The 14,108-nt window shown below is 47.3% G+C and overlaps 1 protein-coding gene across 2 annotated transcripts in view; it reads left to right on the forward strand.

Moving 5' to 3' along the window:
* Positions 1-6,776: 6,776 nt before the first annotated feature.
* CTNNA1 (catenin alpha 1) overlaps positions 6,777-14,108 on the forward strand; it is a 194,337-nt gene continuing 187,005 nt past the window's right edge. The window contains exon 1 of one of the 2 annotated variants that reach the window (XM_059698505.1): positions 6,777-6,797. The gene's annotated coding sequence lies outside the window, so the exon portion shown is untranslated. Of the gene's footprint in view, positions 6,798-7,010; positions 7,133-14,108 lie in introns of those variants that run through there. The other variant, XM_059698504.1, reaches the window with a different exon arrangement.

Consider the following 14,108-nt stretch of genomic DNA (forward strand, 5'->3'; position numbering starts at 1 on the left):
GAGACCTGCTAATGTGCCAGGCACTATTCTAGGCACCAGGGACATAGCACTGAACAAAACAAACAAGAATTCTAGCTCTTATGGGGCTTAAATTCTAGTGGGACAAAGACAGGAGAACACAATAAATTAAAAATATGACATATACATATTCAGATATATGATTATTTTATATAATAATCCTATATAATAAAAGCCTAATATGCTAAGTGTCTGGTCATCTGTTCAATCAAAGTGTAATATGCTAATGATATGCTAAGGCCACTCAACTGCTCGCTATGATGTGTACTGACCACCAGGGGGCAGATGCTCCAACTGGTAGATTAGCTTGCTGCTGGGGTCTGGCTGAAGGGTGGGGTCCCTTGGCCTGGCCTGCACCCTCTTGCAATCCAGGACCCCTTGGGGGATGTCGGAGAGCCAGTTTTGGCCCGATCCCACAGGCCAGGCTGAGGAACCCCATTGGTGCATGAATTTGTACACCTGGCCTCTAGTAAATATACATAATGACTTTATATGTCAGGTGGTGATACACCCTAAGGAGGATATAAAGCAAGTAAGGAGGGATGGGATGTGGGGGGAATGGGTTACAATTCTACATAGGGTGGCTAAGAGAAAGCCTCACCATGAGAAAGCGACAGCTGAGCAAAGACCTGGGGGAGGTGAGAGAGTGAGTCAGGCAGCTATTTGGAGGAGAGCATTCCAGGCAGAAAGTAAAGGCTCTAAGTAAGAGTCTGCCTGCTGTGTTCCAGGAATAAAGAGGCCAGTGTGTCAGAGAAGTGTGTAGGGGGCAGGTGAGCTCTGGAGGCCCTTATAAGGACCTTGCCATTTACTAAGTGAGACAGGAGTCATTGGAGGGTTTGGGCAGAGTAGGAGTGACATGTTCTGATTTCCATTTTAATAGGATCTCCCTAGTCATTGAATTGAGATTAGACCGAGGGAAGCAAGGGCAGAAGTGGGGAGACCAGTTAGTAGGTTCCTGTGAAATTCAAGCTAAATGATGGATATTGGATTGATTCAGGATGGTAACCGCAGAGATGGTAAAAAGTTGGTGGATTCTAAATATATTTTGAAGGTAGAAGCACAGAATGTCCTGAGAAATCAGACATGAAATGTGTGAGAGAAAGAAAACTTTGGATAACTCAAAAGTTTTTGGCCTACACAAGTAGAAAAACTGAGTTGCCATTTAATGAAATAAGGAAACTGTGGGATTAGCAAGTTTAAACAGAGATCAGGAAATCAGTTTTGGACATATAGACACACCAAGTGTGAGATGCCTAGATGCCTACTGGATATCCAAGTGGGAGGGACCAAGTCAGGAGCTGGATATGAATTCAGGGGAAAGGTTCAGGTTGAGATAGAAACATGAGATACAGACTGGATGAGATGGCAGACAGACAAAGTTGCTGGCAGACAGAAAAAGAGGTCCAGGGATGGAGCATGGGACACTCTAACAGCAGTTTTTAAACTTTTTGATCTCAAGATCCTTTAATACTCTTAAAAATTTTAGAGGATCTTAAAGAGCTTTTGTTAATGTGAGTTTATCAATGTTTACTGTATTATTACATGTTATCATACAACATTTTAAAAAGAAAAATAACAGTGTTTTATAAAAGAAAATAAAATTGAGGGATGTCATTGTTTTGCATTTTTGTGAATCTCTTTAATGTCTCATTTAGTGAAAAGGTAGCTGGGTTCTTGTATTTGCTTCTGCATTTCATGAGATGCGGTATCATATATCATGTAGCTTGTGGAACACTCTAATGTGTACCATGAAAGATTGGGAGTGAAAAAGGCAACTGGTATTTTAATATTTTTACAAAAATAGTTTTTACCTTACTACCCCCTGAAAAGATCTCAGGAGTCCTCAGATTGCACTTTGAGAACTGCTGCTCTACCATTTGCAGGTTGGGAGGATTAAGGAGACTAAGAAGTTGCAGCGAGGGAGGTTGGGGGAAAATCAGAATAGCCTGGTGCCTTGGAGGCCCAGTGAAGACAGCATTTCAAGGAGGAGAGTGATCAAATGAAGTCAACCATGGACAGAGACTGACCACTAGATTTGGCATCATGGAGGTTATCAGGGATCTTGATAAAAGCAGTTTTGATGGAGGAGATGAGTATTAACATCTAAATGGAGTGGGTCAGAGCATAAAGGTCACTTCCTTATGTCACTGAACCCTAGATTAGGTTAAGCCCCCCTCCCCAAATCTACTTGCATCTCACCCCTATCTCCACTTTGACCTTCTTATTTTTTTAAAATATATTTTATTGATTTTTTTACAGAGAGGAAGGGGGAGGGATAGAGAGCTAGAAACATCGCTGAGAGAGAAAGATTGATCAGCTGCCTCCTGCACAGCTATCTCCTACTGGGGATGTGCCCGAAACCAGGGTACATGCCCTTGACTGGAATGGAACCTGGGACCCTTGATCCGCAGGCTGACGCTCTATCCACTGAGCCAAACCGGTTAGGGCGTTGACCTTCTTTTTTAGTTTATCAGGGATCAAGTCATTTTTATTCACTGCTGCTTCCCCAGCAGGTAGCAAGTGCCTGGGACATATCAAGTCTTTCCTAGTAAGCTTTTCAAGTTTTCTTAGAGGTAGGGAACTGACTCCCCTTAGCTGGGGTATACTGCAAGTCTCTCATCATATTCTTTCTGCTACCTGACCCTTCTTTTCACCAAATAAGCCTTGTACTTTCATATCTAGGGACTGTCTTAGTCCATTCGTGTTGCTATAACAAAAATACCACAGACTGGATAGTTTAAGAACAGAAACTTATTTATTTATTTTTTTAAAATAAATTTTATTGATTTTTTTACAGAGAGGAAGAGAGAGCGACAGAGAGTCAGAAACACAGACGAGAGAAAAACATCAATCAGCGGCCTCCTGCACACCTCCCACTGGGGATGTGCCCACAACCAAGGTACATGCCCCTGACTGGAATCGAACCTGGGACCTTTCAGTCCTCAGGCCGACGCTCTATCCACTGAGCCAAATCAGCCAGGGCCAGAAACTTATTGCTAACAATTCTGGAGGTTGGAAAGTCCAGCATGGTCATTTAAAAAATATATATATTTTTATTGATTTCTGAGAGAAAGGGAGGAGAAACATCAGTGATAAGAGAGAGTAATTGACCAGCTGCCTTCTGCATGCTCCACCCTGGGAATCCAGCCCACAACCTGGGCATATATATGCCCTGATCAGGAATTGAATTGTGACCTCTTGGTTCATGGGTTGACACTCAACCAGCTGAGCCATGCCAGGCAGGCCAGCATGGTAATGTTTTGGTGAGAGCTTTCTTCCTGGTTCATAGTCAGAGCTTTCTTGCAGTGTCTTCACATGGCAGAAGGGGGAGGGGATCTCTTTGGGGCCTTTTTTTTTTTTTTTTAATTAAATCTTTATTGTTCAGATTATTACATTTGTTCCTCTTTTTTCCCCCCATAACTCCCCTCCTCCCAGTTCCTGCCCCACCCTCCACCCTCACTCCCCACCCACTGTCCTCATCCGTAGGTGCACGATTTTTGTCCAGTCTCTTCCCGCATCTCCCACACCCCTTTCCCCCCCGCAAGAAGAGTCAGTCCATTCCCTTTCTATGTCCCTGATTCTATTATGATCACCAGATTATTTATTCACTTGATTCTTAGATTCACTTGTTGATAGATGCATGTTTGTTGTTCATAATTTGTATCTTTACCTTTTTCTTCTTCTTCCTCTTCTTAAAGGATACCTTTCAGCATTTCATATAATCCTGGTTTGGTGGCGATGAACTCCTTTAGCTTTTCCTTATCTGTGAAGCTCTTTATCTGACCTTCAGTTCTGAATGATAGCTTTGCTGGATAAAGTAATCTTGGTTGTAGGTTCTTGGTATTCATCACTTTGAATATTTCTTGCCACTCCCTCTTGGCCAGCAAAGTTTCTGTTGAGAAATCAGCTGACAGTCGTATGGGTATTCCCTTGTAGGTAACTGGGTTTCTTTCTCTTGCTGCTTTTAAGATTCTCTCTTTGTCTTTTGCTCTTGGCATTTTAACTATGATGTGTCTTGGTGTGGTCCTCTTTGGATTCCTTTTGTTTGGGGTTCTCTGCGCTTCCTGGACCTGTAAGTCTATTTCTTTCACCAGGTGGGGGAAGTTTTCTGTCATTATTTCTTCAAATAGGTTTTCAATATCTTGCTCTCTCTCATCTTCTGGTACCCCTATAATTCTGATGTTGGTATGCTTGAAGCTGTCCCAGAGGCTCCTTACACTATCTTCGTATTTTCGGATTCTTTTTTCATTTTGCTTTTCCAGTTGGGTGTTTTTTGCTTCTTCGCATTTCAAATCTTTGACTTGATTCTTGCGCTCCTCTAGTCTGCTGTTGGGTGTCTGTATAACATTCTTTATTTCAGTCAGTGTATGCTTAATTTCTAGTTGGTTCTTTATCACAACATCGAGGGTCTCATTAGATTTCTTGAGGGTCTCACTACATTTGTCGGCGGTCTCACCAGTCTTTTCGAGGGCCTTACTAAGTTTATTGGCAGCTTCTAGACAGTTCTTGAGAGACCTTAAAAGTGTGGTTTTGAGCTCTATATCTTCCATTTCTGACATTTGCGTCCTGTTTCTTTGTCTCCGCATTTTTTTATCTTTTCTTGGTGCACCCCCTAGTGGTCTTTGTGCGCAGTCTTGTTGTAGTTAAGCCTTGATCGTCCGCAATACCAGGGGTGATTTGACCTCCAGGCTATCTGGCTATGAGAGTCAGCTGTGTCTGCAGTGGGAGAGCTTCTGTGCTGGATCTCTAGGGCGGTGCTAATCTAGCGTTTGCCTGAGGCTATCTGGCGAATGGCTCAGCGCAGGGCTTGGGTGGGGCGGGTCCCTGGGGATCAACAGGGCGGGCGGAGCAAGCAGTTATGTCTGCTCTCAGTTCTGTTCCTAGGGGCTCTGCCTCTCAGAGTCCCAGCAACCGTTGCAAACCTCGGAGAGAAAGCTGCCTTCGAGTTCGGACCGAAGCCAGATAGTCCCGCTTCTCCCGTTTGAGTCGGGTCCCCAGAGACTTGCCCGGATCTGGAGCTTGGAGTCTGAAACTCCCTCCCGATTGAAAACAACAACCGCGACCTTGCCGCCAGCCCGCTCCGTGCGCGCACTCTGCACCTGAGTATTTCACTTCAGCACTGCGCCTCCTCTGAGTCTGGGTATGATATTCTCTTTCCTCCTAGTTGTAGAATTTCCACTCAGCCAGCCTTCCTGTGGTTCTGGATGATGTCCGTTCTGTCCTTTAGTTAAATCTCTGAAGTGGTTGTTTGAGGCAGCAATCTCCGGTGTTAACCTATGCCGCCATCTTGGTTTTCTCCTTTTTTTAAAAAAAAAATTTTAAATAAGGCACCAAGCCCTCATGACCTAATCACTCTGCAAAGGCTTATCGCCTAATACCATCACCTTGGGCAATAGGTTTTCAACGTATGAATTTTGGGGGATACAAACATTCAACTTTTGTAGCAGGGCCCCCTGCTTAGAAAGACCTCATGCTTGGTTTAATACTCTGTTGTTGGTGTCTTGAAATTGTTAATTTTTGAACAAGGGGCCTCACAAGTAGCTAGTCCTAAGTGAAGTGATGGATATACAAAGTTATGGAGCATAATCCTTTAACTCTATCTTTTGTTAGTTCAATCAAATATTTGTTGATTGACTACTATATTTTTAGGTAGCCAAGTGTAGTGCTGGGGAAGCCATGCCCACTCCAGGCAGGAGTGACCAAAGGAGCAAATATTCTGAAGTTAGAAACAGAACGGAGTGCAATAGGATAAGAATGACCTTGTTAAGGTTTTGGGCACATTCATCCACAGATGTTAACTGGGCACTGCCTAGGGCAGCGGTTCTCAACCTGTGGGTCGCGACTCCTTTGGGGGTTGAAAGACCCTTTCACAGGGGTCGCCTAAGACCATCGGAAAACACATATATAATTACATATTGTTGTTGTGATTAATCACTATGCTTTATGTTCAATTTGTAACAATGAAATTGGGGGTCACCACAACATGAGGAACTGTATTAAGGGGTCGCCGCATTCGGAACGTTGAGAACCGCTGGCCTAGGGCTGAGCACTGTGCCGAGTGCTATCGGGGATACAGCTCCTGTCTTCCAGGAGTTTGCATTTCCCAGGGGGAGGAGGAGGGAGGTGTGAGTAGTAAAGGGTGAACATGTTGAGGGCAGGTCTCCCTAGCACCCTGCTCAGTACTCAGTACTAAGCCAGCAGTGGCCATTGCCTTGCATTATTTTGGATTTATAGCCCAATACTGAAATCAACCTTGTTCATCACCCTACGGGGCTGACAGTGACTATGTAATAGTGTTTTGTTTGCTTTGTAGTGTGTTTTGTTCTTTTGAGCGTTCACCAGGAAGGTACGGGAGAGGGTGGGAATAAAATTCCCTAAATGGCCGGAGGGATAGGGATAGAAGCTCGGTCCTTTTGGTTTCCTCGTCTGTCAAGTGAGCGGATGATTTCCAGGAGGGCTTCCCTCTCGCACCCTGAGGTCCCTAGGGTCGGTTCTTGTGCCACTCCGCCTCGAGCTGCGAGGCCTCCGTTTCTCTTGTAAAACAGGGGGTGGGCCTAGGGCACCTTCCTGGGAGCCAGGGGCTCCTCGGAGGCCGGTGCCCAGGTCCTTGAAGCAGCAGCCAGGGACGGGGCCTGCGCCGGCCGCGCCCGGAGACTCACCTGTGTGCCGAGCGGTGACTCACCTGCCCTCCCGCCCACTCTCGCTGTTCCAGGAATCACCGCTCCTCCTTCCTCTGGGGTCACTCCCGGCCTGAGAAGCCGCTAGGGGCCTGGAATGAGGTAACTGTGGGGTGAAGGGCGGGGTTCAAGAGGTCCTTTTGGGGGTCCTGGCCCGGCGTCTCCAAGCTCTCTTGGTCGGGGGCTCGGTCCCCAAAGCGAGGGCCGGGAAAGCAGGGCAAAGGCGGGAGGCGACTGGAAGAGCGCGCCGGAGGGAGGTGCCGGGAAGGGCGGGCGGCGCCCGGGCCGCGGGGCGGGGGCCACGGGTGGGGGGCGGGCCGGGGGCGGGGGCGTCGGGCGGCCGACTTCCTCCTCGGAGCCGGACGGGAGGGAGACAAAGCGGCGTCCGTCAGTTTGGAGCTTCGGGAATTTTCCTGCGCTCGTCCCGTTCGCCGCAGGTAACTCTCGGCCGGGCTGGGAGCTCCCTAGCGGGGCCGAGGGGCCCTGCGGGCGGGGCGCCGTGTCCTCCGCGACGCCGCGGGAATCGGGCTCCGGGCGGGCGCGGCCGGCCCGCTTCCCCGGCGGGGCCTCGGGCCTGGGCCCTGGCGGCCGGGCGGGGCCGGCCTGGGCCGGCGCTCGGGAAGTTGAGGGGCCACGGCGGCGGAGCCCAGCGAGCTTCAGCCCCGACCGCACGGCCGCCGCGCTTCCTCTCGGGAAACTTTCTCCCGGTTCCCAAACTTTGTTCAAGTGGCCTCGGGGCGCGCGCCCGGCCCGCGCTGGCCCCCTGGGCTGCCTTTCGGGGAGGAATCTGCGCGTAGGTCCCGGCACGGGAAGGTTCGGGAACGGAGTTTTCCGGGGAAGTGATTGTGGTTTGTGGTTTCCGTGGTCCCCGCCCCCCCGCCCCCGAACTTGCCGGGTCAGCTGGCCGGGACGTCGCCGGGTCCGCACGCCGCCTCCCCCGCGCGAGCGAGCGCGAAAGTTCGTGCGCTTGCTTTCCCCGACCCGTCGGCGGCGGACGGCGCGCCACACCCGCGCGGACCGGGCGGGGACCGAGTTAACCCTCCGAGGCGACTTCTCGGGCTCAGGAAACTCTCAGCTCGGGTTCGTTCTAGCTCTCCGGTGGGCGTTAGAGGCTTTTTGGTTGACTTTGAAAGGAGTGTGTGTGTGTGTGTGTGAGTGAAGCACTTGCTGGAAAAAATGTCGACTGAGTGCCTCACCTTGGCCTGGCAGGAATGGCTTCCCAGTAATGCAGGCGGCGGCTGGCTCAAGTCCAGAACTGACACCCTCTTCTTGTCCTCCGGCGTCTTTTTAACATTTTTGTTTGGTTTGTACCGAAGTTAACACTAATTTAGAAGAGAATATGTTAAGTCTCCGACAAAACTAAGGGTATTTCATATTTATGTTGAAGGGAATGATGTTTTATAAGAGAGGAGAAGTTATCCACGATCTCTGCCCACTTATTTACCCTCCTTGACTTTTACTAAGTTAAACAGTAATTTCCCCCCCACTTTCTTAAGGGCCCACAGATGGTTAAGGTACGGTCTCTACCCCAAGAGCTGTCAGTGTGATCAGGACGGCACACACCCAGGTGTAGAGCAAGGCAGGCAGATCGCATTCAGCGCCATAACAGTACTGATGAGAAACCTGTGTGTGGGTCAAATCTTACATAATAAGAGAAACTTGTAGAGGTATGGGAACCGGGGCCTAGTTTTCTTTGGATTAGGCCAGAGAAGCTTCTAGGAGGGGGTGGCATTTGAACTGGATGAAAACGAGTAGAGTTATGCCGAGGGAGGAAGTATAAAAGTGTATGGGAGTCTGTGGAATTGTGATATGACTGTCTTCTGGTTGCCTTCTTCTCTTGGCTCTCCCTGTCCCTCCCCCCAGTCCGCTCACAGCTAGGATTCTATCCTGCATATCTCAGCCCTTCACACCATTGATGTGGCATTGCCCTCACTCCCCTAAGGAATATCTCAGTCTCATTCCATACAGTGACTTGGAGATCAGGGGCGCCTTCATCCAAGTTGAGAATCACTTCTCTGCACAGTCTTCCCGTCATCAAACTGACATGCTAAAGTCCAAGGTTCTACTTTTTTATTTAAAAAATATTTTTATTGATTTTAGAGAGGGAGAGAGAAAAAGAAACATCAGTAATGAGAGAGAATCATTGATTGGCTGCCTCTTGCACACAACCTACTGGGGATCGAGCCCACAACCGGGGCATGTACCCTGACCTTCTGGTTCATAAGGTTGCCACTCAACCACTGAGCCACACCAGCCAGGCCCAAAGTTTCTGTTTTTCTTTTTTAAATAAAGTAACACATTTTTTAAAAAGTAAAAAATAATATATTTATTGATTTCAGATATGAAGGGAGAGAGAGAGAAACATCAATTATGAGAATCATTGATCGGCTGTTCCTGCACACCCCCTACTGGGGATCGATCCCACCACCTAGGCATGTGTCCTTGACCAGGAATCAAACCTGGGACCCTTCACTCCGGCAGGCCGACTCTCTGTCCACTGAGTCAAACTGGCTAGGGCCCAAGTTTCTATTTTGAGTAAAGGTCTTACCTGACCCCATGGTCAACTGTGCACAAGAGAACTACATGGGTGTTCCAGGGGCTTCTCAAACTCAGCATGCCCAAAATGAGACACCTTTTTTCTGGAGACCTAAACCAGAGGTGGAGATCAGTAATTGGCAGGGCACTGGAATTTCTTTGAGAACGGAACAATAGTGTGACATACCTGGTTGTTGGGGGGTGGTGGTATGTATGCTATTGGAGATCTGAACAGAGGGAACAGGGGCCTCTGGTCCAGTGCTGTGTAGAAGTCCTGAGACAGGAAAGAGCTCCATGTGTTTAGAGACCTCAGAGAAGACCCGTGTAGCTTGAATACTTTTGGGGTGAGGAGAGGCCTGCATGAGATTGCCAGGAAATGCCAGGTCACATGTTTGGATTTTACTCTAAGAAGTCATTGTAGAGCGTTTCATGCTCCGATTTTCTTTTTAAGATCACTAGCACTAGTGCTTGCAGGGCTTGTATTTGTATACAAGTGGAAGTAGGGAGTTAAGCTAGGATGGTGTAGTGAAGGTGTTAGAGATGAAGGAGCTGCATTTTGGAGAAATGAGGTAGGGCTTAAATATGGATTGGATGTAGGTGGTCTAGGCTCATCTGTAACTTGTTTCCTCAGTGATGCACCCTGCAAGAATACCACTCCTTCCCCATTTATATTCCATCATTTTCATGATGAACTCTTAATAATATCTCTGGACTCAAATCAGCACTTTACTTTCTGGTAGCAAACCTCTTCTCACCGGATGGTGTACTCCGTTGTACTATACTATTTATTGATGTCTGTCTTTGCCTTTCCTGCTATTAAGTGAACCTGTGAGCATCTTGAAGAGAGGGATGGATAGCTTTTAGTCTTTGGCATAGTAGGAGTTGTGGAGTGCAAATTAGATACTTTGTTGAGTGAAGGAGGAAAGAGTCTTTTCTGTCTGGAGTATAGCTTGTGGGTGGGACTATGGTAGATGAGGAAACAATCGGATTATGGAGGACCTTAAATACCATATTGCTGTTTTGGGCGAATTGAGAACCATGTCCATTTCACTCTTCCTTTCTATCCCGATCTAATCAAAGATGACTTCTTCTCCATCTTATATAAATACTTCTTTTCCAGTCTCTATGTTTTTACTCTAGTTTAGGTTATCCTTTTATCTTAGAACTTTTATTCTTTTATATATGAAACTACTTGTTTTCTGGATAAATTGTTCTGTTTGTTGCCTTTTATATATATTTTTCTGCACCCCTCTTTTCCCCCTCATCCATCTGACAAACTCATTTATTCTTTAAAACCCACCTTAGACTTGGCTGCCTCTGGGTTTTTTCTTGGATCTCAGTGCTTCTTAGGTACCTTGTACAAATTCTGTGGTTGCATCTTTTATACTGTTTGGTAAATATTTTTAAGGTATGACTTCCAGCTGGGGCTTTTTTAGAAGGGGGGTCTAGGCCTTTATTTTTTTTTTTAACCCTCACCAGAGGATTTGTTTTTATTGATTTCATTAAGAAGAAAGGGAGGGAGGAGGGGAGAGAGAGGGGAGAGAGGAGGAGAGAGAGGAGAGAGGGGGCGGGGGAGGAGAGGGAGAGAGAGAGAAAAAGAGAAAGAGAAAGAGAAAGAATAATGTGAGAGAGAAACGTCGGTTAAACTGCAACCTAGGTATGTGCCCCGACCAGGAGTCAAACCTGCAACCTTTGGGTGCACGGGATGTCGCTCCAATCAATTGAATCACTGGCCAGAGCTAGGCCTTTAATTTTGATACAATTTTTAAGACATTAAAGTATAACATAAATAAAAGTATAATATACATGTAGAAAGTATTCAAATCATGAGTACCTGCTTAAGGAATTATTTGAGTGAATACCACCCATATCCACCGTCCAGATCAAGAAACAGAAAATTAGCAGTACTCCAGGGATCCCTTTTTGTTCCATTGCAGTCACTACCAACCCTTCCTCGCCCTTCACTTTTAATTTTTTTCTGTGCCTGGAGCACCCCTCTTTTTCCCCTAGTGAAGGTGGTGGTATGTATGCTATTGAAGGTTGCAAATACTTACTGAGACATTAAGGTTGCTCTGTAAGTAATTGCCGAAGTTAGTGGAATTTCTTCCTGTCTTCCCCTTCAATCATTTTGTCTTTTCCATACAAGCAATACTCTCATTTGAGAAACTTACTGCTATCTTGTTGTTGCACTGGTTAGGCTCTTAGATTGGCATTGGCACTCAAGGTCTTCTAAATTCTGACCCTAACTTACTTTTTTAGGCTATTTTCTACTATAAATTGTTGCTACATGTCCTTTGCTGGGCATTTGTACTGGATGTTCCATTCTTCTTTGACACAAATGCTGTCCATCTCTCAAGGCTGATTAACATGTTTGTTTTCATTGAGACATTGGTTATCATTGCTGAAAGTGATCTTTAATTTATCTGAAATTCTAAAATTTGCACCTGATTATGATATTCTCATATATCCTGTTTTTGTGTGTGCTTAAATACACATTCATTAAATAATAATTTCCCTTTCTTGTCCCCCAACCCCTGGCAACCACGATTGTACTTTTTGCCTACTTGAATTTGACTACTGTAGGTGCCTCATATAAGTGCATTATACAGTATGTGAACCTTTGTGCCTGGCTTATTTTACTTAGCAGGATACCTTTAAGGGTCACCTGTGTTGTAGCATGTGTCAGAATTTCTTTTTAAGGCTGAATAATATTCCATTATTTATTTATCTGTTGATGGACACTTGGGTTGCTTCCACTTTTTGGCACTTACGAATGTTGCTCTGAACATGATTATACAAATAAGTATTTGCATTCCTGCTTTTAAGTCTTTTGAATATATTACCAGAAGTGGAATTTCTGGGTCATATCATAATTTTATGCTTATATTTTTGAGGAACTGCCATACTGTTTTCACAGTAGTTGTTCCAGTTTACATTTTTACCAGATTTATATTAGGGTTCCAATTTCTCCACATGCTCACCAACACTTGTTTTATTTATTTATTTAATAAAATAGCCATCTAATGGATGTGAGGTGATAGCTCATTGTGGGTTTGATTTGCCTTTCTCTAATGATTAGAGATGTTGAGCATTTTTTTAATTTGTTTATTGTCCATTTGTATATTTTCTTTGAAGAAATCTCTATTCAACTCCTTTGCCTAATTTAATCAGGTTGTTTTTGTTGTTGTTGAGTTGTAGGAGTTCTTTCAATTGGATATTAATTTCTTATTAGATATATGACTTACAAATATTTTCTCCCATTTTATAGGTTGTCTTTTTACCCTGTTGATAATGGCCTTTGATAATGGACACTAAACAGTTCTGAGGCTGCCTGCCACTTCTTGAGCCAAATTAAGCAGAGATAGGGTTGAATCATATGTGAGTGTTTATTCCAATAATGCTGGTAGTTTGGAGAGGCATGTCATCCTAAAAATTCTGCTCTCCTATACCCCATTAGCTGGCTGATTATATAGGGACTAGAGGCCAGGTGCACAATTTGTGCACAGGTGGGGTCGGGCTGGCCAGCCCTGATGGGGGCCTGACGAGGGGCAGGGGCTGCAGGTCGTTGGCCGGCCGGCCCAGCCACCGATTGGGGGGAGGAGGGTCGATTGGGGCCTGGATCAGGCTGATTGGCTGCCACAGTGTGCGTCATAGCCACTGGTCGTTCCAGTTGTTCTGGTCATTCCGCCATCCGGTTGCTGGGGACACACACACACACACACACACACACACACACACACACACAGACTACAGGCTTGGCTCACGAAATTCGTGTGTGGGTACAGTCCCTAGGCCTGGCCTGTGATCAGGGCCATCTTCCCCAGATACCCACAGCCAGCCCTGCCCCCACCCATCCCCGGTTCCCCGTTGGCCATCGGGTGATCGGTGCCTGATGGCTAGGGGAAGGGACCGAGAGGTCAGCTGTTCCTGCCCACTCAACAGTCCCTCCCGCCCCCGCCACGGGTAGCCATCAGGCGATCGGAGCCTGCTGGCCAGAGAAGGGGACCAAGAGGTGGTCAGTGTGCCTCATAGTGACTGGTCCAGTGATCATTCTGCTCTTAGGGTCAATTTTCATATTACCCTTTTATTATATAGGATAGAAGCCTGGTGCACAAGTGGGAGTTGGCTGGCCTGCCCTGAAGGCAGTCCCAGATTGGAGTGAGGGGAGTCCCTGCTAGGGGGTGGGGCCAGCTGGGTGAAGGGCTGCTGGGGGTTTGCAGGCTGGCCACACCCCCAATTGGGGTGGGGGTTCCTGCTGGGGTAGGGGCTGGCCTGGGCGAGGGGTCGTGGGCGGTTTGCAGGCTGGCCATGCCCCCGACTTTGTCAGGAAGGATGTCGGGAAGATGTCTGGTCTATCCTGTCTGATTAGCATATTATCCCTTTATTATTATAGACTAGTGGCCTGGTGCACGAAATTCGTGCACGGCGGAGGGGGTGTTCCTCAGCCTGGCCTGCACCCTCTCCAATCTGGGACCCCTCGAAGGATGCACTGCTGCTGGTTTACAGGGATCGGGCCTAAACCGGCAGTCAGACATCCCTCTTGCTATCCGAGACTGCTGCCTCCTAACCGCTCACCTGCCTGCCTGATTGCCCCTAACCACTCTGCCTGCCGGCCTGCTCACCCCCAACTGCCCCCCCCCCCTGCTGGCCTGCTCGCCCCCAACTGCCCCCCTGCTGGCCTTCTCACTCCAAACTGCCCCCCCTCCTGTCCTGATCACCTCCAACTGACCCCCACTGGTGGCCTGCTTGCCCCCAACTGGCCCCTCTGCTGGTCTGCTTACCCCCAATGGCCCTGCCCCCCACCAGCCTGATCACCCACAACTGCCCTCCCCTCTTGGCCTCTAACCACCTGTACCTCGGCCCTGCCACCATAGCTTT

The sequence above is a fragment of the Myotis daubentonii genome, chromosome 5, assembly GCF_963259705.1.
Source record: "Myotis daubentonii chromosome 5, mMyoDau2.1, whole genome shotgun sequence".
Classification (NCBI taxonomy): domain Eukaryota; kingdom Metazoa; phylum Chordata; class Mammalia; order Chiroptera; family Vespertilionidae; genus Myotis; species Myotis daubentonii.